Below are 5,799 nucleotides of genomic sequence, written 5' to 3'. Positions count from 1 at the left end.
CTTGGAAAATTTTTGTTGCAGCTGGTATTTTTGTTGCAGGCTCCGATCTCGCAATTGCGAGGTCAGGCTTCGCAATTGCGAGCCTAACAGGCTTGGCAATTGCGAGGGCTTTATCGCAATTGCGAAGAAGCCCAGGCCAGCACTTGTTTGCATTTGCGAACACCCCTTCGCAATTGTGAAGTCAACAGGGAGGGTCAAGGATCGCAATTGCAACAAATTGCTCGCAATTACGAGAGGAGCAGACATGCAGCAGGTTCACAATTGCGAAGCCTGTCTCGCATTTGCGAGCTTCGTAATTGCGAAGCTCCTATCGCAATTGCGACATCTGCACCTGAACAAAACATCATTTAGACGGGAATTTCACTTCATTCTTCAAAATTTCAAAACCTAAACTCCTAAGGGCGATTTTTCTAGAGCAAGTTCTTCCCCAAATCATAGGTAAATGAATCTTAACTCTTTTTCTTCAATCTATTTCATCTTTTTACATGATTTCATCTCAAAATCTAGGGGTTTTCATCGGAAATTGGGTGTTCTTGGGTAGAAATTAGGAATTTCAAAATTTGGGGATTTGGACCTCAAATTGAGATCAGATTTCAAAACCAATTGTATATTTGGGTTTGTGGGTGAATGGGTAATCGGGTTTTGGTTCGAACTTCGAGTTTTGACTAAGCGGGCCCTAGGTCGATTTTTGACTTTTTGGGGAAAACATTGGAAAATCTATATTCATGCATTAGAATTGGTTTATTTAGCATTTATTGATGTTATTAAGTAAATTATGACTAGATACAAGCGGATTGGAAGTGGAACCGAGAGGTAACGCGGTAATTGAGGCTTGATTTTCGTGGAATTGAGGTAAGTGTTTGGTCTAACCTTAGCTTCAGGGAATAGGTGTTATGATCTTATTTGCTACGTGTTGGTGTTGAGTATGACGTATAGGTGTGGTTACAAGTATCTATACGTAGGTGTCGAGCATGCCCGTGAGTCTGATACCATGATTGTTGCGACTCTTATTATGTACTGTCCATGCTTAAATTGATGATTATCAATGTTGAACAAGACTTATGATAATTTCTTGGTAATTGACCATTGTTGAGTATTGGCTCAAGTTGAGATTTATTTTGTGAAGTAATTGTTGGAACGAGATTGGTTATAGCTGAATTCCTTGCCGGGATGTATTTGTTTCCATTGTTGATTCCCTTGCCGGGATGTATTGTTTCTATTGTTTGGGTGAGGAAGAGTATAAAGCACGAAGGGTGATGCCGTGCATGATATTGTTAGTGAGTGTTAGTGCACGTAGGGTGATGTCGTGCCGATATTGTGAGTGTTAATGCACGAAGGGTGATGCCGTGCCATGATTTGAGAGCTAATGCACGAAGGGTGATGTCGTGCCGATATTGTGAAAGTTAATGCACGAAGGGTGATGCAGTGACATGATTATGAGAGTTAATGCACGAAGGGTGATGTCGTGCCATTTCTGTTGTTTCTTATGGTGAGAACGAGAGTTAAAGCACGAAGGGTGATGACGTGCACGTGTTACTGTTTCATTATTCCTATTGAAACAAATATGGTGTTCAATATGCTTCTCTATTGATTACTGTTAGAAATTGATATTCCCCGCAGCATGTTCCCTTCCCATCTTTATCTGTTATTTCCTGTTATTATTGTTCTGTTCGTATATGATTTAACTGCACAGGTTTATATGATCGTCGTGTCCTAGCCTCGTCACTACTTCGCCGAGGTTAGGCTCGACACTTACCGGTACATGGGGTCGGTTGTACTGATACTGCACTCTGCACTTTTTGTGCATATTTTGGAGATCGTTGTGGCTGATCGAGAGGTCGGTTGGAGGCATTCATCAAGGAGAGCCAAGGTAGTCCTGCAGGCGTCCACAGGCCCTGGCGTCCCCTCCTATGTTTCTATTTCCCTATTTTCTTTACTTTCAAAACAGATGTAATATCTTTCAGACCAGTATTTGTAGTAATTAATAGTATGTTCGTGGATTGTGACACCAGTTTCTGGGTGGTAAATGTTTCGGTATTGTTGATAGTATGAGAATAACTAGATAATTATGTACTTCCGCTTTTATTTCAATTTGATTTAGTTTTGTTAATTGTAAACTACAAAATGTAAAGGAAAAGGGCGAATAGAACTCTAACATTGGCTTGCCTAGCGAGTGCGATGTTAGGCACCATCACGGTCCCGACGGTGGGAAATTCGGGTCGTGACATTTTCATTACTGTTTCTGTCGGACTGCTATTAGTAATAGGAGATTCTCCAAGTAAGTCGTTGGAAATCGTTTCTGTCAAGCTCATTTCCAATGGATTCCGTTAGAAATCCCGTGGGAAATACACATATTTCTAGTAGTGGGCGCGTATCTTTTGCACTGTCTTTCCTAGAACTTATTTAACTCTATACTGAGGAAAATGAGTTTTTAGTAATTTGCATCCCTAATATATAAACTCTTTTGATGGAGCTAAAGAATTTGTATAAATTGGTAACGGGAAGTTATTAATGTATAGGGTAAAATTGGCTTATATTAAATGATCGAATGAAAGAACGACACGTGGAACAGGAGACAGATGAAAGAAAAATCAAGTGAAAATCAGGATCGGGAACAACAGTTGTAGTTGGCACCGGATAAACCCCGAGGGAAACATGATCAATGTGAATGGGTTGAATGTTTGTCACCGGATAACATTTAATGAAGAATATTCCCCAGTATTAAATAGGCAGTCGCTACAGAGAATTTTGGCATTCATAGTCTGCTGTTACATTTTCATCACTGGCCCTCTTTATTGTCATTTAAGAGGGGCTTGATCTTAGGATCTTCCTTCCTTGGTATAACTATAAATAGTAGCTTCAACAGTCATTATAAGTACACAAAATCTCTGCCAAACTTATGTTATATTCTATTCCAAAACTAAAGAATACAACTATATTTTTTTGTTTGATATTGTTCTTATTTTTTTCCTCGGAAGCATCGCTCCCGGAGCCAGGCCTGCCATTTCCTTAGATTTTAATGCTAATTGTTATTTTTAATCTAATTTCTTTATCATTTTGGATCAAATCAGTCCGCTTGTCTATAAACCACGTAATAAATTCAACTGTATCGTTTTACAAATAAATAGTTTGGCGCCCGTCATGGGGCTTAGACAACTACGTAGTTGAGTTGATCCTTGCATCTATTACTAACTCGTTTGATTCCTTGTTTCATAGGGAAAAATCAAAAAATGGCAGGTATCGATGTCAACATCGCACACAACGTTGAGGCGCATGAAAATATGTCTCAACATGAGGATTCAATCAGTGACACAATGGGTACGTAGCAACTTCGGTCCATGGCGAACAATATGCCCGACATGTGCGGGAAATGACTCCCTATGACGGTGAAGATGAGCATGTTGCGGAAACGGTAAGGATCTTGAGAGAGCAGCAAAAGGCCATCATGGGCCATAACTCAAGGCAGGACCAGATCATGACGGAACAAAAGCAAGCATTATCAGGCGCTTCCAACAATGCAAACGAAAGAGGCCTAGCTTCTCCTGGCGCTCCTGCAAATCAAACGACTCAAAGAGTTGATAATAACACCTCGAGGGGTGAGGTCAGCTCGACGGAGCCGAGGGGACTGGTAGTGGATCAGGTAACTTTAACAGTAGTGATACCTTCAAAACCGAACTCATGAGATTCATGAGGAAAATGAACGAGTGGATGGATCAGAACATAAAGGAGTTTCACACCCGAATGGATCAAATTTCGAGCGCACCACCAGTTTTGAAGGGCCCAGATTTGAAAAAGAACACCCAGTTACCATTTAAGCCGAGCGCAACATCAAAATTTATTCCGAAATGGTTCAAGATGCCATACATACCAAAGTACGATGGGACTTCAGATCCTCAGGAGTACATCGCAAGTTATACATCGGCGGTGAAAGGAAACGACTTGGCTCAGCATGAGATTGAGTCGGTTCTGCTGAAATAATTTATAGAACCCTCACGAAAGGGGCGTTAACATGGTACTCACTTTTACCTGAATATAAAGTTGATTCTTTTGAAATGTTCGTAGATACATTTATAAAGGCCCATGCTGGGGCCAGAAAGGTCCAAGACAGGAAGACGGACATATTCAGGATCGCACACGGTGAGTCCGAATTTCTACAAGAGTTCGTTATTAGGTTCCAGAAAGAGGGAATGTTGCTACCGATTGTACCAGACGAGTGGGCAGCGGAGGAATTCACTAAGGGTTTGAACCCGAAGAGCTCCGACGCCTCCCAAAAATTGAAGGAAAGCCTGCTCGAGTTCCAAGCGACCACATGCACGGATGTCCATAACCGCTATGAATTGAAGATAAGGATAGAAGATGATCAGCTAGGGTTCCCAATGTCAACCAAGGTACGAGACCAAAACAAGAATCGAGATATGTTCAAAGTTAATTTCTATGCAGACCAACGATCTTTCAAATGCCGATTCTTGCCTTACAAGAGAGCCAAAGGACGCGGAAACAAAGGTTTCTAGTCCTCAGATAGGTTTTCTCTCGATAGAAGAATCGACCGCAGTCGGAACAACAGGTCGCTACAAGAAAAAGAGGTACCAGAGACCCCTTATTTCCCAGACTGTCAGATTATAACTTTAACATTAGCGTAGTAGAGCTGGTATCGGCAATGAAAAATATTAAAGAAATGCGATTACCGAGGCCAATCGAATCCAATCCTAGCTAGAGGGTGGGATCCCAACTTATGGTGTAAATATCATGGAACTCATAGTCACAGAGCTGGGGAACTGCCGACATCTACGAGAGGAGGTGGCAACATTGTTGAAGAATGGACATCTAAGGGAGTTCTTGAGCGATCGAGCCAAGAACAATTACGGCCGCATCCGAGACAATGCAGAACCCTCGAGGAAAGGGGAAGACCCTCCTCGGCTAACTATCAATATGATTTTCGGAGGGAATGAAATCAATGTTGTAAATTCCTCGACAGTCAAGAAAATAAAGGTATCGGTGACTCACGGCAAGAGACTTGGGGAAGTCGCCGAAGACGACATCACTTTCATGGAGGAAGACGCTAATGGACTTCTTCTGTCGCACAACAACGCCTTGGTAATTTCTCTTAGTGTTCTAGATTTTAAGATTAAACATGTTTTGCTTGACCTAGGGATTTCAGTTAATATCATTCAATGGAGAGTGCTGGAGCAAGCCAAATTAACCAAAAGTATCATTCTGGCAACAAAACTCCTCGCTAGGTTCAATTTTGCGAGTGCGATAACCCGAGAGGAGAACCTGCTGCCCACAAACGCCGAAGGGGTCACTAAGACCACCTTATTTGAAGTGGTGGATGGCGACATGGGCTACAACATAATTCTATGTAGACCATGGTTACATGATATGAAGGTCGTACCATCAACATATCACCAACTGCTGAAATTCCCAACCACAGAAGGAATCAAGCAAATAAGAGGAGACCAATCAGCAGTGAGAGAAATGAACGCAGTATCAGTTTCCAGCAGTAAATGGAATGAACCCAACAAATAGCAATTACAGGAACCGGCGTCTACTCCCGAGCCGAGCGAAGATAATAAAGTCGAGGAGTCGTTGAAATCCCACCTGGTACCGAGATACTTTCAGGTACCAAAAGAGATAGACGCAACCAAGTCCACGATAGAAGAACTCAAACAAATGGCTTTGTTCGAGGAATTCCTGGAGAGAATTTCACTTGGGAACAAGACTCAATCTCGAGCTCAGGTAAGAAACAGGTTTGTTATAGAAGAGGTAACTCGGTAACTTGACATCGGTTCAATACCGGGG

This window comes from Nicotiana attenuata, chromosome 1 (genome assembly GCF_001879085.1).
Source record: "Nicotiana attenuata strain UT chromosome 1, NIATTr2, whole genome shotgun sequence".
In the NCBI taxonomy this organism is placed as follows: Eukaryota; Viridiplantae; Streptophyta; class Magnoliopsida; order Solanales; family Solanaceae; genus Nicotiana; species Nicotiana attenuata.
Note: the sequence above shows the minus strand (reverse complement) of the source record.